Genomic DNA, 14,140 nt, shown 5'->3' with positions numbered 1-14,140 from the left:
CTGACTACTTTTACTAGTTATCAAAAAACTAGCAGTAACACTCTGCACTTTTCCGGCTCAGCGTCCCTGGTTTTCAACCCGCCGCCCTGGAGGCGGCGGATACCATAGGAATCAATTGGAGTCTGACCATAGCGAAAGTTCATGTTCGCTGCTGCCCGACATCCCATTGATTCCTATGGGTGCTGTCTACACCTAACACCCTAACATGTCCCCCGAGTCTAAACACCCCTAATCTGTCCCCCCTACACCGCCGCAACTAAATAAATGTATTACCCCCTAAACCGCCGCTCCCGGAGCCCACCGCCACTCTAATAAACTGATTAACCCCTAAACCGCTGCTCCCGGACCCCGCCGCCACTATAATAAATATGTTAACCCCTAAACCGCCACTCCCGGACCCCTCCGCCACCTACATAATACCTATTAACCCCTTTCCTGCCCCCCCTACACCACCGCCACTATAATAAATTTATTAACCCCTATCCTGCCCCCCCTACACCGCCGCAACTATAATAAAATTATTAACCCCTTTACCTAAGTCTAACCCTAACCCTAACACCCCCCTAACTTAAATATTAATTAAATACATCTAAATATTATAACTCTTATTAACTAAATTATTCCGATTTAAAAATAAATACTTACCTGTAAAATAAACCCTAAGATAGCTACAATATAAATAATAATTATATTGTATCTATTTTAGGATTTATTTTTATTTTACAGGCAAATTTCAATTTATTTTAACTAGGTACAATAGCTATTAAATAGTTAATAACTATTTAATAGCTACCTAGTTAAAATAAAGTGAAATTTACCTGTAAAATAAAAACTAACCTAAGTTACAATTACACCTAACACTACACTATCATTAAATAAATTATTCCTATTTAAAACTAAATACTTACCTGTAAAATAAACCCTAAGATAGCTACAATGTAATTAATAATTACATTGTAGCTATTTTAGGATTTAAATTTATTTTATAGGTAACTTTGTATTTCTTTTAGCTAGTTAGAATAGTTATTAAATGGTTATTAACTATTTAATAACTACCTAGCTAAAAGAAATACAAAATTACCTGTAAAATAAATCCTAACCTAAGTTACAATTAAACCTAACACTACACTACCATTAAATTAATTAAATAAATTACCTACAAATAACTACAATTAAATAAACTAACTAAAGTACAATAAATAAAAAAAGCTAAGTTAAAAAAATAAAAAAATAAGTTACAAACATTTCAAAAATATTACAACAATTTTAAGCTACTTACACCTAATCTAAGCCCCCCAAAATAAAAAAAATGCCCTACCCTATTCTACATTAAAAAGTTAACAGCTCTATTACCTTACCAGCCCTTAAAAGGGCCTTTTGCGGGGCATGCCCCAAAGAAAACAGCTCTTTTGCCTGTAAAAAAAAAAATACAACGCCCCCCCAACATTAAAACCCACAACCCACACACCCCTACTCTAACCCAAACCCCCTTAAATAAACCTAACACTACCCCCCTGAAGATCATCCTACCTTTAGCCGTCTTCAGCCAGCCAGCCGACCACCGATGGAACAGAAGAGTAGATCCGCAGCGGCAGGGACGCTGAAGAAGTCTTCCATCCGATTGAAGTCATCATCCAAGGGGCGCTGAAGAAGTCTTCCATCCGATTGAAGTCATCATCCAGGCGGCATCTTCAATCTTCATCCATCCGTAGCGGAGCCATCTTCAGACGAGCCGACGCAGAGCCATCCTCTTCTACCGACGGACTAACGACGAATGACGGTTCCTTTAAGTGACGTCATCCAAGATGGCGTCCCTCGAATTCCGATTGGCTGATAGGATTCTATCAGCCAATCGGAATTAAGGTAGGAAAAATCTGATTGGCTGATTTAATCAGCCAATCAGATTGAGCTTGCATTCTATTGGCTGATTGGATCAGCCAATCAGATTGAACTTTTTAATGTAGAATAGGGTAGGGCATTTTTTTTTATTTCGGGGGCTTTGTTATTTCATCAGGGGGCTTAGATTAGGTGTAAGTAGCTTAACATTGTTGTAATATTTTTGAAATGTTTGTAACTTATTTTCTTTATCTTTTGTAACTTAGCTTTTTTTATTTTTTGTACTTTAGTTAGTTTATTTAATTGTATTTAATTGTAGTTATTTGTAGGTAATTTATTTAATTAATTTAATGATAGTGTAGTGTTAGGTTTAATTGTAACTTAGGTTAGGATTTATTTTACAGGTAATTTTGTATTTCTTTTAGCTAGGTAGTTATTAAATAGTTTAGGGGTTAATGTATTTATTATAGTTGCGGCGGTGTCCGGGAGCGGCGGTTTAGGGGTTACTAACTTTATTTAGTTGCGGGGGGCTCCGGGGGCGCCGGTATAGGGGGTAGAACAGTGTAGTTTAGTGTGGGTGCTTAGTGACAGGCTAGCAATAAAGCTGGGAAAAAGCCGAAGAGCAGCGAGATTGGATGAGTGATAACTATCACAGTCCGCTGCTCATCGCCCCATACTTGGTGCGCGGCTTTTTGACAGCTTTATTGAAAACTTTGGCGAGATTTTTCAGGTCTGCGGCGGCGATGGTAGGCGAGCTTAGGTGGGCATATTGGGGCCGGCGAAGGCAGGTAAGTAGACACATTGATAACTAATTACAGGTAATTTTGTATTTCTTTTAGCTAGGTAGTTATTAAATAGTTAATAACTATTTAATAACTATTCTAACTAGCTAAAATAAATACAAAGTTACCTGTAAAATAAATATAAATCCTAAAATAGCTACAATGTAATTATTAATTACATTGTAGCTATCTTAGGGTTTATTTTACATGTAAGTATTTCGTTTTAAATAGGAATAATTTATTTAATGATAGTGTAGTGTTAGGTGTAATTGTAACTTAGGTTAGTTTTTATTTTACAGGTAAATTTCTCTTTATTTTAACTAGGTAGCTATTAAATAGTTATTAACTATTTAATAGCTATTGTACCTAGTTAAATTAAATTGAAATTTGCCTGTAAAATAAAAATAAATCCTAAAATAGATACAATATAATTATTATTTATATTGTAGCTATCTTAGGGTTTATTTTACAGGTAAGTATTTATTTTTAAATCGGATTAATTTAGTTAATAAGAGTTATAATATTTAGATGTATTTAATTAATATTTAAGTTAGGGGGGTGTTAGGGTTAGGGATAGACTTAGGTTTAGGGGTTAATAATTTTATTATAGATGCGGCCGTGTAGGGGGGGCAGGATAGGGGTTAATAAATTTATTATAGTGGCGGCGGTGTAGGGGGGGCAGGAAAGGGGTTAATAGGTATTATGCAGGTGGCGGCGGGGTCCGGAAGCGGGGTTTAGGAGTTAACATATTTATTTAGGGGGTAATACATTTATTTAGTTGTGGCGGTGTAGGGGGGGACAGATTAGGGGTGTTTAGATTCGGGGTACATGTTAGGGTGTTAGGTGTAGACAGCTCCCATAGGAATCAATGGGATGTCGGGCAGCAGTGAACATGAACTTTCGCTATGGTCAGACTCCCATTGATTCCTATGGGATCCGCCGCCTCCACCATCAGCCAATCGGATTGAACTTCAATCCTATAGGCTGATTGCATCAGCCAATTGGATTTTTCCTACCTTAATTCCGATTGACTGATAGGATTCCCCATAGGAAACAATGGGGCTGAGATGTCTGAAAAAAAAAACCTAACACCTGCAAAAAAGCAGCGTTCAGCTCTTAACGCAGCCCCATTGTTTCCTATGGGAAAATAAAAAATATGTCTACACCTAACACCCTAACATGAACCCCGAGTCTAAACACCCCTAATCTAACACTTATTAACCCCTAATCTGCCGCCCCCAACATTGTCACCACCTGCATTATATTATAACCTCTAATCTGCCGCTCCGGACACCGCCGCCACCTACATTATACCTATGAACTCCTAATCTGCTGCCCCTAACATCGCCGACACCTACATTATAGTTATTAACCCCCTAATCTGCCACCCCCAACGTCGCCACAACCTAACTACAATTATTAACCCCTAATCTGCCGACCCCAACGTCGCCACCACTATAATAAAGTTATTAACCCCTAAACCTAAGTGTAACCTTAACCCCCCGTAATTTAAATATAATTTAAAATAATCTAACTAAAATTACTATTATTAACTACATTATTCCTAATTAAAACTAAATACTTACCTATAAAATAAACCCTAAGATAGCTACAATATAACTAATAGTTACATTGTAGCTAGCTTAGGGTTTATTTTTATTTTGCAGGCAAGTTTGTATTTATTTTAACTATGTAGAATAGTTATTAAATAGTTATTAACTATTTAATAACTACCTAGTTAAAATAAATACAAATTTACCTGTAAAATAAAGCCTAACCTAATTTACAATTACACCTAACACTACACTATAATTAAATTAATTACCTAAACTAACTACAATTAAATTAAATAAACTAAATTAAAATAAAAAAGAAATTACAAATTTTTAAACTAATTACACCTAATCTAATCCCCCTAATAAAATAAAAAAGCCCCCCAAAATAAAAAAAAATCCCTACCCTATACTAAATTACAAATAGCCCTTAAAAGGGCCTTTTGCAGGGCATTGCCCCAAAGTAATCAGCTCTTTTACCTGAAAAAAAAAAAATACAATACCCCCCCAACATTAAAACCCACCACCCATACACCCAACCCTACTCTAAAACCCACCCAATCCCCCCTTAAAAAAAACCTAACACTAACCCCCTGAAGATCACCCTACCTTGAGCCGTCTTCACCCAGCCGGGCACAAGTGGCTGATTGGAACAGCCAATAGAATGCGAGGTCAATCCTATTGGTTGATTGGATCAGCCAATCGGATTGAACTTCAATCCGATTGGATGATTGCATCAGCCAATAGGATTTTTCCTACCTTAATTCCGATTGGCTGATAGGATTCTATCTATTTGTAATTTAGTATAGGGTAGGGGATTTTATTATTTTGGGGGCTTTTTTATTTTATTAGGGGGATTAGATTAGGTGTAATTAGTTTAAAAAAATTGCAATTATTTTTTTATTTTCTGTAATTTAGTGTTTGTTGTTTTTTGTACTTTAGTTTATTTAATTTAATTGTATTTAACTGTAGTTAGTTTAGGTAATTAAATTAATTATAGTGTAGTGTTAGGTGTAATTGTAACTTAGGTTAGGATTTATTTTACAGGTAAACTTGTATTTATTTTAGCTAGGTAGCTATTAAATAGTCAATAGCTATTTAATAACTATTGCACCTAGTTAAAATGAATACAAAGTTGCCTGTAAAATAAAATAAACCCTGAGATAGCTACAATGTAACTATTAGTTATATTGTAGCTATCTTATGGTTTATTTTATAGGTAAGTATTTAGTTTTAAATAGGATTAATTTATTTAGTATAGTGGCAGCGAAGTTGGGGACGGCAGATTAGGGGTTAATAAATGTAGCCTGGTATTTCGGGGCTGGACTGACCTTACTTGGCGGGATCAGACTGATATACTTCAGGAAAGTTTTCTTCTGGGAAAAGCCCACTGGTCTAAAAGAGGCTGATTCCGGGTGGTAAATCGTCATAGAACAAGCCACTGAGCTGTTGTTCGTTCCTGGTAGAGTGCTTCTCTCTTTGTATGCAAATTATTATGACCCTGGGGAAGTCTCCCTATGGGTGATGGGGGAAACCAGACGTGGACTCCTTGCCCAGTGTGCTTGGAGGAATGTGGCTGCATCTCACTGACGAGGCCCATAGGAGGCCGAAACGATCGTCTTGGGTTGTCATGTTCCTTGTTGAGAGGAGAATTGCCTGGTATTTCGGGGCTGGACTGACCTTACTTGGCGGGATCAGACTGATATACTTCAGGAAAGTTTTCTTCTGTGAAAAGCCCACTGGTCTAAAAGAGGCTGATTCCGGGTGGTAAATCGCCATAGAACAAGCCACTGAGCTGTTGTTCGTTCCTGGTAGAGCGCTTCTCTCTTTGTATGCAAATTATTATGACCCTGGGGAAGTCTCCCTATGGGTGATGGGGGAAACCAGACGTGGACTCCTTGCCCAGTGTGCTTAGAGGAATGTGGCTGCACCTCACTGACGAGGCCCATAGGAGGCCGAAACGATCGTCTGGGGTTGTCATGTTCCTTGTTGAGAGGAGAATTGCCTGGTATTTCGGGGCTGGACTGACTTTACTTGGCGGGATCAGACTGATATACTTCAGGAAAGTTTTCTTTCTGTGAAAAGCCCACTGGTCTAAAAGAGGCTGATTCCGGGTGGTAAATCGCCATAGAACAAGCCACTGAGCTGTTGTTCGTTCCTGGTAGAGCGCTTCTCTCTTTGTATGCAAATTATTATGACCCCTGGGGAAGTCTCCCCTATGGGTGATGGGGGAAACCAGACGTGGACTCCTTGCCCAGTGTGCTTAGAGGAATGTGGCTGCACCTCACTGACGAGGCCCATAGGAGGCCGAAACGATCGTCTGGGGTTGTCATGTTCCTTGTTGAGAGGAGAATTGCCTGGTATTTCGGGGCTGGACTGACCTTACTTGGCGGGATCAGACTGATATACTTCAGGAAAGTTTTCTTCTGTGAAAAGCCCACTGGTCTAAAAGAGGCTGATTCCGGGTGGTAAATCGCCATAGAACAAGCCACTGAGCTGTTGTTCGTTCCTGGTTAGAGCGCTTCTCTCTTTGTATGCAAATTATTATGACCCTGGGGAAGTCTCCCTATGGGTGATGGGGAAACCAGACGTGGACTCCTTGCCCAGTGTGCTTAGAGGAATGTGGCTGCACCTCACTGACGAGGCCCATAGGAGGCCGAAACGATCGTCTGGGGTTGTCATGTTCCTTGTTGAGAGGAGAATTGCCTGGTATTTCGGGGCTGGACTGACCTTACTTGGCGGGATCAGACTGATATACTTCAGGAAAGTTTTCTTCTGTGAAAAGCCCACTGGTCTAAAAGAGGCTGATTCCGGGTGGTAAATCGCCATAGAACAAGCCACTGAGCTGTTGTTCGTTCCTGGTAGAGCGCTTCTCTCTTTGTATGCAAATTATTATGACCCTGGGGAAGTCTCCCTATGGGTGATGGGGGAAACCAGACGTGGACTCCTTGCCCAGTGTGCTTAGAGGAATGTGGCTGCACCTCACTGACGAGGCCCAATAGGCCGAAACGATCGTCTGGGGTTGTCATGTTCCTTGTTGAGAGGAGAATTGCCTGGTATTTCGGGGCTGGACTGACCTTACTTGGCGGGATCAGACTGATATACTTCAGGAAAGTTTTCTTCTGTGAAAAGCCCACTGGTCTAAAAGAGGCTGATTCCGGGTGGTAAATCGCCATAGAACAAGCCACTGAGCTGTTGTTCGTTCCTGGTAGAGCGCTTCTCTCTTTGTATGCAAATTATTATGACCCTGGGGAAGTCTCCCTATGGGTGATGGGGGAAACCAGACGTGGACTCCTTGCCCAGTGTGCTTAGAGGAATGTGGCTGCACCTCACTGACGAGGCCCATAGGAGGCCGAAACGATCGTCTGGGGTTGTCATGTTCCTTGTTGAGAGGAGAATTGCCTGGTATTTCGGGGCTGGACTGACCTTACTTGGCGGGATCAGACTGATATACTTCAGGAAAGTTTTCTTCTGTGAAAAGCCCACTGGTCTAAAAGAGGCTGATTCCGGGTGGTAAATCGCCATAGAACAAGCCACTGAGCTGTTGTTCGTTCCTGGTAGAGCGCTTCTCTCTTTGTATGCAAATTATTATGACCCTGGGGAAGTCTCCCTATGGGTGATGGGGGAAACCAGACGTGGACTCCTTGCCCAGTGTGCTTAGAGGAATGTGGCTGCACCTCACTGACGAGGCCATAGGAGGCCGAAACGATCGTCTGGGGTTGTCATGTTCCTTGTTGAGAGGAGAATTGCCTGGTATTTTCGGGGCTGGACTGACCTTACTTGGCTGGGATCAGACTGATATACTTCAGGAAAGTTTTCTTCTGTGAAAAGCCCACTGGTCTAAAAGAGGCTGATTCCGGGTGGTAAATCGCCATAGAACAAGCCACTGAGCTGTTGTTCGTTCCTGGTAGAGCGCTTCTCTCTTTGTATGCAAATTATTATGACCCTGGGGAAGTCTCCCTATGGGTGATGGGGGAAACCAGACGTGGACTCCTTGCCCAGTGTGCTTAGAGGAATGTGGCTGCACCTCACTGACGAGGCCCATAGGAGGCCGAAACGATCGTCTGGGGTTGTCATGTTCCTTGTTGAGAGGAGAATTGCCTGGTATTTCGGGGCTGGACTGACCTTACTTGGCGGGATCAGACTGATATACTTCAGGAAAGTTTTCTTCTGTGAAAAGCCCACTGGTCTAAAAGAGGCTGATTCCGGGGTGGTAAATCGCCATAGAACAAGCCACTGAGCTGTTGTTCATTCCTGGTAGAGCGCTTCTCTCTTTGTATGCAAATTATTATGACCCTGGGGAAGTCTCCCTATGGGTGATGGGGGAAACCAGACGTGGACTCCTTGCCCAGTGTGCTTAGAGGAATGTGGCTGCACCTCACTGACGAGGCCCATAGGAGGCCGAAACGATCGTCTGGGGTTGTCATGTTCCTTGTTGAGAGGAGAATTGCCTGGTATTTCGGGGCTGGACTGACCTTACTTGGCGGGATCAGACTGATATACTTCAGGAAAGTTTTCTTCTGTGAAAAGCCCACTGGTCTAAAAGAGGCTGATTCCGGGTGGTAAATCGCCATAGAACAAGCCACTGAGCTGTTGTTCGTTCCTGGTAGAGCGCTTCTCTCTTTGTATGCCAAATTATTATGACCCTGGGGAAGTCTCCCTATGGGTGATGGGGGAAACCAGACGTGGACTCCTTGTCCAGTGTGCTTAGAGGAATGTGGCTGCACCTCACTGACGAGGCCCATAGGAGGCCGAAACGATCGTCTGGGGTTGTCATGTTCCTTGTTGAGAGGAGAATTGCCTGGTATTTCGGGGCTGGACTGACCTTACTTGGCGGGATCAGACTGATATACTTCAGGAAAGTTTTCTTCTGTGAAAAGCCCACTGGTCTAAAAGAGGCTGATTCCGGGTGGTAAATCGCCATTAGAACAAGCCACTGAGCTGTTGTTCGTTCCTGGTAGAGCGCTTCTCTCTTTGTATGCAAATTATTATGACCCTGGGGAAGTCTCCCTATGGGTGATGGGGGAAACCAGACGTGGACTCCTTGCCCAGTGTGCTTAGAGGAATGTGTCTGCACCTCACTGACGAGGCCCATAGGAGGCCGAAACGATCGTCTGGGGTTGTCATGTTCCTTGTTGAGAGGAGAATTGCCTGGTATTTCGGGGCTGGACTGACCTTACTTGGCGGGATCAGACTGATATACTTCAGGAAAGTTTTCTTCTGTGAAAAGCCCACTGGTCTAAAAGAGGCTGATTCCGGGTGGTAAATCGCCATAGAACAAGCCACTGAGCTGTTGTTCGTTCCTGGTAGAGCGCTTCTCTCTTTGTATGCAAATTATTATGACCCTGGGGAAGTCTCCCTATGGGTGATGGGGGAAACCAGACGTGGACTCCTTGCCCAGTGTGCTTAGAGGAATGTGGCTGCACCTCACTGACGAGGCCCATAGGAGGCCGAAACGATCGTCTGGGGTTGTCATGTTCCTTGTTGAGAGGAGAATTGCCTGGTATTTCGGGGCTGGACTGACCTTACTTGGCGGGATCAGACTGATATACTTCAGGAAAGTTTTCTTCTGTGAAAAGCCCACTGGTCTAAAAGAGGCTGATTCCGGGTGGTAAATCGCCATAGAACAAGCCACTGAGCTGTTGTTCGTTCCTGGTAGAGCGCTTCTCTCTTTGTATGCAAATTATTATGACCCTGGGGAAGTCTCCCTATGGGTGATGGGGGGAAACCAGACGTGGACTCCTTGCCCAGTGTGCTTAGAGGAATGTGGCTGCACCTCACTGACGAGGCCCATAGGAGGCCGAAACGATCGTCTGGGGTTGTCATGTTCCTTGTTGAGAGGAGAATTGCCTGGTATTTCGGGGCTGGACTGACCTTACTTGGCGGGATCAGACTGATATACTTCAGGAAAGTTTTCTTCTGTGAAAAGCCCCCACTGGTCTAAAGAGGATGATTCCGGGTGGTAAATCGCCATAGAACAAGCCACTGAGCTGTTGTTCGTTCCTGTAGAGCGCTTCTCTCTTTGTATGCAAATTATTATGACCCTGGGGAAGTCTCCCTATGGGTGATGGGGGGAAACCAGACGTGGACTCCTTGCCCAGTGTGCTTAGAGGAATGTGGCTGCACCTCACTGACGAGGCCCATAGGAGGCCGAAACGATCGTCTGGGGTTGTCATGTTCCTTGTTGAGAGGAGAATTGCCTGGTATTTCGGGGCTGGACTGACCTTACTTGGCGGGATCAGACTGATATACTTCAGGAAAGTTTTCTTCTGTGAAAAGCCCACTGGTCTAAAAGAGGCTGATTCCGGGTGGTAAATCGCCATAGAACAAGCCACTGAGCTGTTGTTCATTCCTGTAGAGCGCTTCCTCTCTTTGTATGCAAATTATTATGACCCTGGGGAAGTCTCCCAATGGGTGATGGGGGAAACCAGACGTGGACTCCTTGCCCAGTGTGCTTAGAGGAATGTGGCTGCACCTCACTGACGAGGCCCATAGGAGGCCGAAACGATCGTCTGGGGTTGTCATGTTCCTTGTTGAGAGGAGAATTGCCTGGTATTTCGGGGCTGGACTGACCTTACTTGGCGGGATCAGACTGATATACTTCAGGAAAGTTTTCTTCTGTGAAAAGCCCACTGGTCTAAAAGAGGCTGATTCCGGGTGGTAAATCGCCATAGAACAAGCCACTGAGCTGTTGTTCGTTCCTGGTAGAGCGCTTCTCTCTTTGTATGCAAATTATTATGACCCTGGGGAAGTCTCCCTATGGGTGATGGGGGAAACCAGACGTGGACTCCTTGTCCAGTGTGCTTAGAGGAATGTGGCTGCCACCTCACTGACGAGGCCCATAGGAGGCCGAACGATCGTCTGGGGTTGTCATGTTCCTTGTTGAGAGGAGAATTGCCTGGTATTTCGGGGCTGGACTGACCTTACTTGGCGGGATCAGACTGATATACTTCAGGAAAGTTTTCTTCTGTGAAAAAGCCCACTGGTCTAAAAGAGGCTGATTCCGGGTGGTAAATCGCCATAGAACAAGCCACTGAGCTGTTGTTCGTTCCTGGTAGAGCGCTTCTCTCTTTGTATGCAAATTATTATGACCCTGGGGAAGTCTCCCTATGGGTGATGGGGAAACCAGACGTGGACTCCCTTGCCCAGTGTGCTTAGAGGAATGTGCTGCACCTCACTGACGAGGCCCATAGGAGGCCGAAACGATCGTCTGGGGTTGTCATGTTCCTTGTTGAGAGGAGAATTGCTGGTATTTCGGGGCTGGACTGACCTTACTTGGCGGGATCAGACTGATATACTTCAGGAAAGTTTTCTTCTGTGAAAAGCCCACTGGTCTAAAAGAGGCTGATTCCGGGTGGTAAATCGCCATAGAACAAGCCACTGAGCTGTTGTTCGTTCCTGGTAGAGCGCTTCTCTCTTTGTATGCAAATTATTATGACCCCTGGGGAAGTCTCCCTATGGGTGATGGGGGAAACCAGACGTGGACTCCTTGCCCAGTGTGCTTAGAGGAATGTGGCTGCACCTCACTGACGAGGCCCATAGGAGGCCGAAACGATCGTCTGGGGTTGTCATGTTCCTTGTTGAGAGGAGAATTGCCTGGTATTTCGGGGCTGGACCTGACCTTACTTGGCGGGATCAGACTGATATACTTCAGGAAAGTTTTCTTCTGTGAAAAGCCCACTGGTCTAAAAGAGGCTGATTCCGGGTGGTAAATCGCCATAGAACAAGCCACTGAGCTGTTGTTCGTTCCTGGTAGAGCGCTTCTCTCTTTGTATGCAAATTATTATGACCCTGGGGAAGTCTCCCTATGGGTGATGGGGGAAACCAGACGTGGACTCCTTGCCCAGTGTGCTTAGAGGAATGTGGCTGCACCTCACTGACGAGGCCCATAGGAGGCCGAAACGATCGTCTGGGGTTGTCATGTTCCTTGTTGAGAGGAGAATTGCCTGGTATTTCGGGGCTGGACTGACCTTACTTGGCGGGATCAGACTGATATACTTCAGGAAAGTTTTCTTCTGTGAAAAGCCCACTGGTCTAAAAGAGGCTGATTCCGGGTGGTAAATCGCCATAGAACAAGCCACTGAGCTGTTGTTCGTTCCTGGTAGAGCGCTTCTCTCTTTGTATGCAAATTATTATGACCCTGGGGAAGTCCTCCCTATGGGTGATGGGGGAAACCAGACGTGGACTCCTTGCCAGTGTGCTTAGAGGAATGTGGCTGCACCTCACTGACGAGGCCCATAGGAGGCCGAAACGATCGTCTGGGGTTGTCATGTTCCTTGTTGAGAGGAGAATTGCCTGGTATTTCGGGGCTGGACTGACCTTACTTGGCGGGATCAGACTGATATACTTCAGGAAAGTTTTTTCTTCTGTGAAAAGCCCACTGGTCTAAAAGAGGCTGATTCCGGGTGGTAAATCGCCATAGAACAAGCCACTGAGCTGTTGTTCGTTCCTGGTAGAGCGCTTCTCTCTTTGTATGCAAATTATTATGACCTGGGGAAGTCTCCCTGATGGGTGATGGGGGAAACCAGACGTGGACTCCTTGCCCAGTGTGCTTAGAGGAATGTGGCTGCACCTCACTGACGAGGCCCATAGGAGAGCCGAAACGATCGTCTGGGGTTGTCATGTTCCTTGTTGAGAGGAGATTGCCTGGTATTTCGGGCTGGACTGACCTTACTTGGCGGGATCAGACTGATATACTTCAGGAAAGTTTTCTTCTGTGAAAAGCCCACTGGTCTAAAGAGGCTGATTCCGGGTGGTAAATCGCCATAGAACAAGCCACTGAGCTGTTGTTCGTTCCTGGTAGAGCGCTTCTCTCTTTGTATGTTAATAAATGTAGGTAGCTGGCGGCGATGTTAGGAACGGTAGATTAGGGGTTAAAAAATTTAACTAGTGTTTGCGAGGCGGGAGTGTAGCGGTTTAGGGGTTAATACATTTATTAAAGTGATATCCAGTCGGCAGATTAGGGGTTAAATAATTTTATTATAGTATTTGCGATGTGGGGGGGGCCTTGGTTTAGGGGTTAATAGGTAGTTATGGGTGTTAGTGTACTTTTTAGCAGTTTAGTTAAGAGCTTTATGTTACGGCGTTAGCCCATTAAAACTCTAAACTACTGACTTTTAAATGCGGTAGGAGTATTGACAGGAGAGGTTTGTACCGCTCACTTTCTCCCAAGACTCGTAATACCGGCGTTAGGAAAATCCCATAGAAAAGATCGGATACGCAATTGACGTAAGGGGATTTGCGGTATGCTAAAATTGTGGAAAAAAGTGAGCGGTACACCTGTACCTGCAAGACTTGTAATACCAGCGGGCATTAAAAAGCAGCTTTGGGACCCCTCAACGCTGCTTTTTAAGGCTAACGCAAGACTCGTAATCTAGGTGAATGTTATTTATCTAGGAGCATTTGGGGATCCCCTTTGATCAGAAATAACAGACTTACATGACTTTTGCCATTGCTTTGTTGGTAATTAGAAGGCCACTAATTTCAGCTGGCCATTACACTTCTGGTAATAGTCTTATATTGTAGGTATTTCCCCCACACCTGACACCTCCCACCTCCCACCTCCCACCTCCCTTATCCCCCCAAAATATTTATCTTCCCCCCACCCTACCCACACTCCTCACCATCATCTTAGGTTCTTAGGTACTGGCAGACAGCCTGCCAGAATTAAGTTTTGGGGCTTCTTTTTTTTTTTTTTTTTTTTTATTAATTAAAAAAAATATTCTTCAGTGTAGGGTACCCCATTACCCTCCCTGTTCCCCCCAAACATCTCTTTAACCATCTCTCCCAATTAAATACTTTTTGATTATATTTAAAATGTATTTATTTATTACATTTTTCTGTAAAGTAATGGTGCCCCCTACCTACACCTCCCTGAAATCATTAGGTATGGTGCCCGGCTCCCATTCCACACTTTCTTTTCCATAGTGTGCTTCCCACCCATCCCTCTCCTTTAAAAATCATTATTTT

This window comes from Bombina bombina, chromosome 5 (assembly GCF_027579735.1).
Source record: "Bombina bombina isolate aBomBom1 chromosome 5, aBomBom1.pri, whole genome shotgun sequence".
NCBI lineage: Eukaryota > Metazoa > Chordata > Amphibia > Anura > Bombinatoridae > Bombina > Bombina bombina.
Note: the sequence above shows the minus strand (reverse complement) of the source record.